This window comes from Monodelphis domestica, chromosome 2, assembly GCF_027887165.1.
Source record: "Monodelphis domestica isolate mMonDom1 chromosome 2, mMonDom1.pri, whole genome shotgun sequence".
NCBI lineage: Eukaryota > Metazoa > Chordata > Mammalia > Didelphimorphia > Didelphidae > Monodelphis > Monodelphis domestica.
This window is the reverse complement of record NC_077228.1, coordinates 22,202,657-22,215,356: the sequence shown is the minus strand read 5'-3', so window position 1 is coordinate 22,215,356 and position 12,700 is coordinate 22,202,657.

Sequence of the window (12,700 nt, the reverse complement as noted above, 5' to 3'; positions counted from 1 at the left end):
ATACCTCTCACCTTTAAAGCCTATGTCCTTATAAAATCAGTCATTGGGACACTCCTAGAATATTGGTATGCTCCCCAGGAAAAGGGAGACCATTATAGTCAGGTGGCAATGGCATTGAGTTGAGTATTAGGAGATACATTTTCAGATGCCCAGAGGCGCTCTCTCTCTCTCTCTCTCTCTCTCTCTCTCTCTCTCTCTCTCTCTCTCTCTCTCTCTCTCTCTCTCTCTCTCCTCTCTGTCTGTCTGTCTGTCTGTTTTTCTCCCTCTCCCTCCCTCTCTCTCTCTGTCTCTGTCTCTCTCTCCTTCTCCTTCCCTCCCTCTGTCTATCTGTCTGTTTCTCTTCCTCTCCTTCCCTCCCTCCCTCCCTCCCTCCCTCCCTCTCTCTCTGTATCTCTGTCACTGTCTCTGCCTCTCTCTCCTCCCCTCTCTCCTTCTCTCTCTCTCTCTGTTTCTATCTCTTGCTACATATTTATGTATACATACAATATATGTTTTTGCATACATGCACAATTTTTTTCTCCCTCCTTCCCTCCCCTTTTATTTGACCTTAGGAAACTTGCCTCTTCTCTCTGAAACTGAGTGGTCCTCCTGTGTAAATGAGGTCATTCAAGTTGGAAGGGCACTTAGACACCATGTAGTCTAACATTCTTTACTCAATTCTCAGGTCCCTCCCAATTCTGGTCTTTTCTATGATCTATGAGGCAGGGGCAGTGCCCTTGGAGGACAAACATGCTTGGTTAGCCTCACTCAGCTGCCACCCAATTGGCACCTGCCCCAGCTGATGCCTGACAGAGTGGCTGGGCGTTTAATGGATTGTTGATTTCCTTGGTACTAAATTTAGGCCAGGAAAGGGGTGTTTCTACAACCTAAGGCCCTGGGTTGAGGATTATTAATGAGCCAGCTGTCTTGACAGCTCCTAGGGAGTGGATGCTCTCATTCCAATATTTCCCACTCCACCCCAGGAAGGGTATTAGGGCATTATGGTGCTAAATCAGAGTCCATTCTGGCCCCATCAGACACATAAGTCTCCTTGAATTAGGACCTGAAATTACTAAGCAAATGGCATTGTCCAGCAAAGGAAGTAGCAAGACTATCACTTGGTCTACAGAAATAAAAAAGACCTGAATGAGGTAACCCAGTGGGTCAGTGTCAGAACCAGGTCTTAAACTCTGGTCTTATCTCACGTTTGCAAGAAGATTGCTCTTCGTACTTTCCATGTCCCCCACCTCCTCAACCAAGTCAGAACCCCAGGCTCCTTGTTTAGAAAACAGAAGGGGAAAGGGAGAGAGACCCAGGCGACCACAAAAGCCCCCTTCCCCTGTGACATGAATCAAGTCATCAGCAAATGTATTTAATGGCTATTATGTACCAGATACTGTCTTAGAGAGAACAGTCTTTGTTCTCAAAGAGTTTCCATCCTATTGGAATACACAGCATGAGCCTATCCAAGTGGATTGAGAATCCAGAACGAAGGAATATAAGGTAGTTTGTAGTTCAACCCCTCACCCTCCAGCTCTGATTTTTCCCTGTTCTAAGGTCTCTCTGAGCTCTGATGATCTCCATTTTAATATTATACATATAATAAATGGTACAAAGATTAGTGTCCCTGATTTCACAGAATCACACAATATCAGTGGCCATCTTGTCCAACATACACCCAAAGGAACCTGAACTGTAACAAAGCCTACTGGGACCCTCTGAACTCTGCTTAAAGACCTCCAGAAGAGGGGCAGCAGCTCTTTGGGTTACCCGTGACTCTTCGAGATGGTTTTGTTATGAAGAAGTTTTTTCCTCAACTCCAACTTGACAACCTCTCAGCCATGTCTGACATTGCTCCTGGTTCTAGTGTTTGGCATCAGAACTAGTCTAGTCCCTCATCCACATGGCAGCCCTTGAGCTTCACAGCATCATGTCTCCCCTGAACCATATTTTCTCCAATTTAAAGGTAACCAGTTTTGTAAATGAAGAAAGTAGGGCTCAAAACCTTTTCCTACCCATAGTCACACAGATCTGAGTAGTGATCATGGCTTTAATTCTAGCCTTGCTCCTTCTACTACATCAGGCAATATGGTGCTAGGAAAAGAATATTGATGTGATGATCATGTCATAAGACATGAATATGAATTCCAGATATGACATTTACTTCCTACATGACCAGAGGCAAGTCAGTCAATGCCTCTAGACCTCCATTTCCTCAGTTGAAAATGAGGTTGTACTAGATGACCTCCAAGGTCCCTTTCAGTTTCAGAGGTATAAATCTTTGGCCAAGAAATGTCTCTTGAATGTCATCCCAGCTTGTGTGTCTATAGGAATTCAAGGTTTCCATTGGGTTTTCTCTGAAACTACCTTGAAGGATAGGTAGTAGAAATTGTGTTATACCCATTATACAAACGGGAAAATGGAGGCTTAGAAAAATAGAGATACTTGGAACATTGGTTCTCATTCCTCCATATCACACTGTTACCTTAGAAGGAGGCCCAGCTGGCCAGAGACCATATGAAATAGCTTAATGAATGTCCAGTCCTGGAGCTGCTAGGAATAGGTTGCCAAAGCTCAGGAAGTTAGGTGAACATGACATAGATTCCTAAAACTCAGTTAAAATTCTTGTGATAAGATCATTTAAGAAACAAAGAAAAAAAAGAAATCAAGTGACTTCTTTAATTTCTAATTTCCTCTGGGTTTGGGTCCAAATGCTCTTTAGCATCTAATTTCAAACTTGAGAGCCACTTAGGAAAGTCTCCAGGAGTCAGGAAACCTTGTAAGCCGCTACCCCTGAGGGGCCCTAAATTCATCAGAACCTCTTCATTTCCCAATTTTCTGAGCTCAAGCATTCCATAAAAGGTTCCGAGTTTGGTTGGGGATCTTTGTATGACTGTACAATTAGAACAAGAATCTTGGAACAGAGAGTGTTAGAGCTGGAAGGGACCCGAGAGGCAGGCAGTGTATCTTAGTGGAAGGAGTGATGATGAGTTTGGAGTCAGATTTGAATCTCAGCTTGATTCTTTTATTATCCTGTGACCTTGGGCAACTCTTTGTGTAGATTCTTTGTGCCTCAGTTTGCAGTGATAAGCAGTTCTATGGAATATATGGATTGTGGACTGAATATCAAAATGTAGGATTCCAGAGGTGGAAATGATGGTAGAATATGGAACTCTAGGGGTGGGAGGGACCTTAGAATGTGCAACATCAGAGATGGGAGGGAGCTTAGAACAGGGAATGTTAGGGCTGAGAGGAGTCTGAGAACAGAGAAGGGAAGAGAGGGAAAGAAGGGCTACAAGAGACCTTAGAATACAAAACAGAATGTCCAAGATGGAAGGGAATTTAGAACAGAGAATATCAGAGTTTGGAGAGGCTTTAGGACAGGGAATGTCTGGTCTGGGAGGGTGTCAGAGAATGGGAGGGAATTTAGAAGAGAGAACATCATGTCAGAGAGGGGCCTTAGAACAGAATTTCAAAGCAAGGAGGAGCCTTGAAACAGAGAACATCAAAGTTTAAAGGGACCTCAAAATAGAGAATATTATATATGATTAGGAAGGATTTTAGAACAGTGGATGCCAGATTCAAGAGGGATCATAGAACCGAGAATTTCAGAGCTGGAAGAGATATAAAATATGTTAGGATAGACCTTAGGCCAGAGCTAGGAGGGACATTAGCACATAGAACAAGTGTCAGATACTTCGGAGGGCCAGCACATCCCAAACAGATTAAAATATAATTAGGAAATATTGAAAAAATACAAATAATATATAATAAAACATAGATAACATTACATTTCAAAGCTGGGTTAATGTGTCCTACAGAGATCCTTCTGTATTTGTTTTTATTTTAATTTGGCTAGAATATCAGAGCTGAGAGGGACCAATTCTGAAGTCTAAGATTACAGAGAAGCATTATGGGATTAGAGCAAGATTATAGGACTTAGTTTTGGAAAAGGCCTGGCATCTACTATCCACATGGCCATGAGCAAATTAACATATCTCAACTTCAGTCTCCTCATCTGCAAAATGGGGTTAATGGCTCATTTTTCCTCACAATTACCGAATGAAGTTAGCATTACAGAAAAGGATCTAAAATGCTTCATAAGTATTGAAGTATTAATATGTCTGCTACAAAGATTGGATGTCAAAGATGGAAGCAACCTCAGAGGTCATTGAAGCCAAATCTATCACTTTTCAGGGAGAGAACAGAGGCCCAAGGAGCTGGAGGACCTGACCCAGGTGCCAAAGACCAAAAGCAAAGGTTGTCCATTCCATAAAACAAGAGAAAAATTAGTGTTATGGAAAAAATGATGGATTTGGATTCAAGCAAGAACTGGGATTCACATCCAGCTCTGGCCACTTGATCACTATGCGACCTTGGACAAGTTACATAAATTGGCTTGAGCCTCAGGTTGAGTGGAAATATTTGGGGAAACAGAAGAGGAGAAAGAAGAGCCTACTAGATGGTTTATCCTTCTTTGTCTGCCCCTATTCAATTCACTTCAGTTTAATATTTATAAATTAAGCAATACAATGTGCTAAACATGCATTAGTCACTTGAGGATACAGAGATACAGAATGGAGTAGTGAGGGACCAAGCACTTATTAAGCACATTCTATGTGCCAGTCAAGGCTTCAGATATTCTCTCTGACTCTCTGTTTCTCTCTGTCTCTCTCTCTGGCTCTCTGGCTCTCTCTGTATCTTTCTCTGTCTCTCTGTCTCTGTCTCTGTCTCTGTCTCTGTCTCTGTCTCTGTCTCTCTGTCTCTGTCTCTGTCTCTGTCTGTCTCTGTCTCTCTGTCTCTCTGTCTCTGTCTCTGTCTCTCTGTCTCTGTCTCTCTCTCTCTCTCTCTCTCTCTCTCTCTCTCTCTCTCTCTATCTCTCTCTTTCTCTCTCTTTCTCTCTCCCCCCTCTGTCTTCCCAAGAATATCTCTTGCCAAAGTGGGGAGGAGGAGTTTAGTGAGGGAAGTGGCATGGGAGAGTATTACTAATTACTGGGAAAGAGGTTGTAATATTCATCAGTTGAAGGAACAGAAGGTGTTTAGCCTTGAGAAGAGAATACCTGAGGGAGATCAAAAGCCATCTTTAGGTATTTAAAGGATGTTCATGTAAGAAAAGGATAAGACTTAATCCCTTTGGTTTTAGAAGTTAGAAATAAGACTGTTGGGATGGGGAAGTAAGTGGGAGGATTTTGCAAAGAGGTAGATTTAGACTTCCTGAAGATCAGAGTGAGTCTAACAAAGATCACACACCCAAAGGGGAATGAGCCACCTAGGGACCACTTGTTAGGTATGCTGTCCTGGGGCTGCCATTTATATATGGGTTGGACTAGATGGTCTTTGAGGACCTATCCAACTCTCAGACTTTATGATTCACACAAGGAAATAAATACGAGGTAATTTGAGGTAGGAGAGAGGGAGCATTACCCAACTGAGTTCATCAGGAGAAATTTCCTATTAGAGGGGGAGTCTTAATGGAGCCTTGAAGGAAGGGAGATAGTCAAAGAAGGGGAAGTGGATAGAAAGAATATTCAGGAAATGGGGCACAGTACATACAAAGAAACAGTCAGGAAATAGGATGGGAGCAGTAGAAAGGGTATTGAAATTGGGGTCAGAAGACCTGATCTTTGTCTCCAAATTCTATCACGTGTTGGCTGTGTAACCTTATACAAATTAATTCAGTTCTCTAGGACTCTGTTTCATTATTGGTAAAAAAAAAAACATTAGTTTGGATTCATTGGCCATTGGGTCCTTCTTTACCTGTAAACTGGAAATGAAAGCCTGTGAATGTCAACTTTAGGGAGCAGTAAATACATTCATGTTAGCTAGAGTCCAGTTTTTTTGAGAGTACACAAAATAGTAAGTCAAGATTTTGGTTTATTACCCAGATAACAACTTACACAATTCCATGTCAATGATTAAACCTGGATTTGTTGAGTATTTCTTCCTTTTTTCCTAGGATTCTGTTGGGGAAGACCCCAAGGAAGCCATCACTCTTAATCATTGGAGGGTCTAGTTATGGAGACATGGCATAGGCATCGGGAACAATCATAGCCTGAGTTACCCTCTTAGCTCTAAGCTGTTGGCTACCCAGCACACATCTGGAGATAGGGAACACCATAATAAACAAGTGAAACTTCCTTTTGTTTCTTTCAAATTTCTGCTTCCATGCCAAGGCACTTACAATTCCTTAGATGTGCCTGCTGTGGCCCTTTACCAACCCTGACCAGAAGAACTAATTAGAGTGGCTACGGAGCCCAGGGCAACCCCAAATGTTGGCGTCATCCATCCATGAGTCCTAAAGGCTGTTTCTTTGGGAAACTTTATGATTAATATGATTTTCCACATTTGAACCATAGCATTGCAAATTAACCAATTAGATTTAATGCATGCCGGGCAGCTGGGAATTCCATGATAAATGGGTCTTTGTTGGCACAGTGATTAATTTTCGGACAAGAGAACGTTGTTTTCTTTTTTAAAGGAATGTTGTCCATCTTGAGAGCCTGTGTTATGTGACAGCAAATTAGGACACCCAAGCAAGTTTGAGCTTAATTGTTTTTTAAATGCCTTCCACTAAAATGAAAGAAAGAAAGGTGTCATCTACCTAGTAATGTGATGTCATACTAGCCAACATCATATTTCTAATAATGAAAACATTCTGCAGAATGTTAGAGCTGAAAGAGGCCACAGGACATAGAATGCTCGTATGTAGAACAATCTCACTACTAGATCTCTGTACTTGCTGCTCTCTTGGAATTCTACCATTCAGAAGTCAGCAAAGTCTAGGGAACAGTGACTAGATTTGGAGTTCAGAATACCCAGATTCAAATTCTGATTTCACCACTTTCTAGTTGGATGACTCCAGGAGCCATCAAACCTCTCACTCTAGAGATGAGGAGACTGGAACATGCCCATCAACTATCCTCCAAGTTCATAAGGGTTGGGATTTTTTTTTTTGCATTTATTTTTGCTTTATTTACAATTTGTTTTGATTTGTTTTATTCTCTGCAAGCATTCCCAGGAAAGGGTGTGTGAACTACTTGTAGAAAATTACTGCTGAGTCCAGTATTTACTGATTTTTCCCCCTTAGAAAAGCTTGGCTCAGAGAGAGGACAAACCTGTCACCTTCTCACCATTTGTCTCTGCAGAGAAAGGAAGAGGGTGAGCAGAAGGCTGAGTCTGACGCAAGGGATGTCACTTGATGATACCTTCAACTTGACCTTGTGTCATTAGATAAGGGTGTTTGATGAATGCCGCAGACCCTTGCAGGATGCAGGGCTCCCCTGCAAGGATAGTACTCCCATGTTATGATTGCTTTTGATTTTGTGACTGGCTCTTCAAAAGCTGTTGGTGAATCTTATAGGGCTAGACAGATACACATAAATATACAACCATGAATTATTTAATATTTAATTTTATTTAATTAGTTAATTTAGAATATTTTTCTATGCTTACAAGATTCATGTTCTTTCCCTCCCTTCTCTCTACCACCATCCCCCTTCCATAGCCAAAGTGCAATTCCACTAGATACAACCACAAATTGTTGTGATTAATGTTTTGAATATTGTTGCCGTTGTTTCTTCTTTTTTCTTTCTTCTTAAACCTTTAACTTCTATCTTAGAATCTACCCTGTGTATTGTTTCCAAGGCAGAAAAGTGGTAAGGGCTAAGCAATGTGGGTGAAGTGACTTGCCCAGGGTCACACAGCTAGGAAGTGTCTCGTCTTTAGGACTGGCTCTCAATCCACAGAGCTACTTAAGCTGATTTCTCCTTAAAGTGTTTCTTAGAAGAGCTCATTGCAGCTTGAAGATTATCCTATGTTCACAAGGATTATGGAAGCAAAATGGAAACTTGATGAGTCTCAGTAAGTGGAAAAACCTTTTCATATGAACTTGTTGATGAACTATGCACCTGTCATTAGATCATTGACCTACATAAGTATGATAGGCTTTTCACCAGAAAGTTGGCCATTGGTTGTGGAAGGCATTTTGAGGGACAGCAATTCAAAAGAATTACTACTGAGAAAACTTACTATTCCTTGGCAGTATTGAGGAATTCTTCTCATTATCACCCTCACTGCACCACTTCTATTGAAATCAACTTCAGGATTTCACCATTATCTCCACCATTACCACTATCACCATCTGCATCATGAAAACTACCACCATCATCACTGGTAGTGGTTTCATCATTGGGTGGTGCATCATCACTGCAACCACAAGCACCAACACCAGCAGCATCACCAAAACAACTGTCGTCATTATCAACCTACTCCTACCATAATCATCTCCATGCCCATCATCAATCACTATCACCATGATGACCTTCCATCTCAATACCACCACTGCTATCATCCAACTGATCTACCCAAATACCACCACTGTTGTTATAAACACTGCTTCTACTATAATCACCTCATCTTCATCATCGCCATTACTACTGTGACCTTCATCTTTACCACCACCATTCTCACCAATCCAATCACCATAAAGATGATGATTATTACCATCTCCACCATCATTGCCCAGACTTTAGAATATGAGATCTTCAAGGACAGGGACTGATGGTTATTTAAAAGGCACAGACCCCCAAGCCCCCACAGGTCCCACCACCATGTTCTACAGAGAGTAAACATACTTACTAAGCACTTGTTCATTTGTTTTAATAGTGAATCTCTGTTCTATGCCAAGAACTGTGGTGGCAAGATTACAAATATTTACTGAATTGAAATTAAATGAATTCAATGCATTTAAATCAATTATATTTAATTTAACAAATATTTGTCATCTGTTTTGTCCCCACAGGACTGTGCACAGATTTGGAAGGAGCCTATTAAATCTTCGTAGGACATTAAATGTTGTTCTTGTTGTTCTTTGGGGGAGGTGGAGTAAATAAATGTTATTTCATTAGTATGGAACATTTCCAGGGTGGGAAGTCCCTCCAGTGAGGCAGATGACAAACAAACTTGGGCTTGTGTAGAGTTGTCTCTACAGAGTAAAGCTGACTTGCCCAGAATGCTGTAGTCAGTACTGTGGAAGGCAAAGCTTGAATGCAGACCTTGTTGACTCCACAATTGCAGGCATCCATCTTTTTCTCTCCTACTCATACTGCCACTCATTTTTAAGAACATAGAAACAAGGAAGGATTTAATATTTGAGTCATGTGAGAAGCCCTGTGTTTTGGTAAAATTTTAATGGAGAATACCACCTTTAGCAAACTGTTTCTCCAATAGAACTGATGGCGAACTCTGGAAAGGGATGGTGAACATCAGGGATAACTGTGACCTTTACTTTGCTGTCACCCACAAGTGATAGCACTTCTGTGATTAAGAACTCTGCAATCCCTTTATCCAGTATCCTCTTTCCACCTCTCCATGTGGCTTCATTCCTCCTAAGCCCTGTCTTCAAGATGACCTCCAATTTTTCTTTCCCTCAATACTTTCCAGATTATATCTGTGTACTGTCTATGCTTCCTTCCCTTTCCAATCCAGACCCCTTAGTGAACCTGTTTCAATCTACACTATCTTCTATTCCCCAGTTACTGGCTGCCATGTCCTCTTGCTCAGTATACTTAACCAAACCTCAGCCATAGAGTGCACCCACTCTCTGTTCCTACTCAGATTCTTCTAAATAGAGCAGGAGGAATTCATTCAAATAAGCTGAATTGTAGCTACATAAATTATGCAACAAATGAATATTAACTAGAATGAACTGGGTCCTCATTGCTACAAGACAATCCACTGTCCTTAAAGACTGTGTTGGACTTTCTCTTCTCTACACAGATGTCCCACATCAACCCTTCACCATCCGCTACACTGAGCGCTGCATCTCAGACTCCAAGAGGGTGGACCTTTTGTGATACTACTTTCTTGGTTCTCTGCCTACCTCTCTGACTGCTCCTTCTCAATCTCCTTTGACGGTTCTTCATCCATAACATAGTCACTCACTGGGACTCTCCCCTAGATCTCCATCTTGAGTTCTCTCTGCACTCTCTCACTTAGAGACCTGGGACTTAGCTGTGTAGATAATTGAATTGGTGGGAGTTGAGGGGTCACCATCTGGAGTCTCTATTGAGAGTCAACATTAGTAACTCTTTTAGACCCCAAGAGCTAATTGTCACATGCTACAGAAGTGACAATTCAACATATCCAAAAGAGAACACATTATCTTCCCCCTCCAAAACCCATCCCTCTTCCAAACTTCCTTGTTACTGGGAAGGGCACCTAGATCTTTCTAGTCCCTCCAGTTATTAACCTTGGAGTTGTTCTGGTCTCTTCACTCTACTCCAAATACCAGACTAATTGATTGTCATTTCTAGCTCCATAACATCTCTCCTATACATTCCTATCTCTCCAGACACATCACTACCACCCTAGTTCACACCCTTCTTAGCTGGACTATTTCAGTAGTAGTCCTCTGTGTTCCCTGCCTCAATTATCTCTCTATTCTAATCCATCCTCCACATGATTACCAAAGAAAGACTATAAAACCTGACCCCTTCACACTCCTTCCCGGAACCTCCCCACTCTATACTCTCTAATGGCTCCCTAGTGTCCTAAAATGCTTATTTATTAAAACCTTTAACTTCTGACTTAGAATCAAAACTGTAATGGTTCCAAGGCAGAAGAGTGGATATATTTATTTATAAATACTTATTGTCTCACCCTATCCCCTCATCCCCCTTCAAACTATTTCTGAAGGTGAACCCCTAAAGCAAATGCTAGGAAAATGGTCTTGTTGAAATCTCCTTGGATACACCCAGGCCCAGGGGCAGGTCTTCTTCATTCAAACAATCTCAATTCATTTCATCACATGATTTCATCCAGTGATTGAGAACATTTAATTCCTCAGACCCAACTGAGGCATTCAATTCATGGAGTCGGTAGAGACATCTAGAAATTGTTCATGCCTAACTAATTGAATTAAAGAGACATTCTTACATGATAAGGCTATTCAGTATAGAGCATACTGCTGATTTTCTTGATTGGGATCCTCATGCACACACACAGATCTCTTCCAATCAGCATGGACAGCTTCCATCTGATCCTTGTACTCCTTTGCCTTGCCAATGATTCAGAAGCTGCAGCTTTCCTCCCAGTCATCTGCTAATGGATAACTGAGTAGAGGAGGAGTTGATCCAAGGTAAGGGGTATGAATGGTGGCTTTAGTCCATTAGAGAGCTTGACACCTTGAGCTGCCTGGCTTTGAGGTACAAAAGATGGGGATAAAACTCTCTAGACATTGGTGCAGTATGAAGGAAATCTTAACCATCTCAGCTTTCCAAGAATGGAGAGCAATCTCCTTTGGGAGAAAACAAGAATACCATCCTGAGAGATATCAAGAAGAGGCAGGATCATCCCTGGGGAGATTCCATGCTCAGGAGAGGAGATGAACTAATAATAACAATAGCTGGCATTTATTCAACCCTAGGTTTATAACACTTTATAAATACAACATCTTATCCTCACAACAACCCTGGGAAATAAATGCTCTTATTATTTCCATTTCACAGACAGAGAAACTGAGGCAAACAGCTTAAGTAACTTGCCATGGGTCACATGGTGTAATGCATCTGAGGCATGATCTGCAGTCAAATTTCAATGACTCCAATCCAGGGCTCTGGCCATTGGGTGATTTTTAATGCTCTTTCCCATATTTAAGTCTCATAACTATGATTTCCCTTAAGTCCTCTATGTTCAAACATCCTATGCCCTCATCTCCCTTCCAACACTAAGCTATTCTGTGTTTCTTTGTCTAATAATCTAAGTTCTAGACCAAAACTTATTGACATTTTTGGTGTCATTAACTCCTTGGGCACTAAATCTATTAAAGTTAAGGTGCTTCTTCACAAAAAAAAAAGTTTATAAAGGTATAAATAAAATCCATAGGAAGCCAATAATATTGAATCATAGTTAACAAAATATTATTTTAAATAATTCAGAGACCCCAGTTCTAGGCTATTTCACAGCTCCAACATTTCCAAATATTATATATATATATATATATATATATATATATAAGACCCTTCTCTGACAACCCAATCATTGAGGTCTCTCCTAGCCCTAACATTATAGCTACTAAATTTCCTTTCAGCCTTAGCATTCCACCTTCCTTCATAGCCTTAACATTCAATTTCCTAACATCCTCTGTTTGAAGACCCCTCCCCTTCCTGACATTCTACATCCTAAAGCCTCTCCCAGTCCCACTAGTCTATGTCGGAGGAGCCCCCCAACTTGGACATCCCCGTCCTAAGGTCCTCCTCGGCTTTCACATCTCATGAATCCAAGGGTCTATTGCTATAGGACATGCTGTTATACCTAGCAGATGCCCATCCATCCTGCTCTCCAGAGCCTCGTGCACAATCTCCATGGCACCCCATTCGTTGCTGGCCATTCCCTTTTCAGAGACGATCATTGGGAGATGTTCCCATGTGTGAGCTTTATGATCATAACAGCTGTAACAATTCATGGGAGTGGGAGGAGAGGCAGGGGACCAAGAGGTGAAGCTGATGGGTGGCAGGAAGTTTGGGTCTGTAGTTTTAATTTGATTTTCTGTTTTACAACAGCCTGCTCTACATTCATGGGCAGAAATGAATGGGCCCATAAAAGCCAGCAGTTTTTCACAATTATTGGCCAAGGAGATGAAAGTTTCATTGTTATTCTTCCATTGAGTTCATATGACTGTTCCTCCAAATTTAACCCTTTCTTAGCCCTCGGACTATAGATT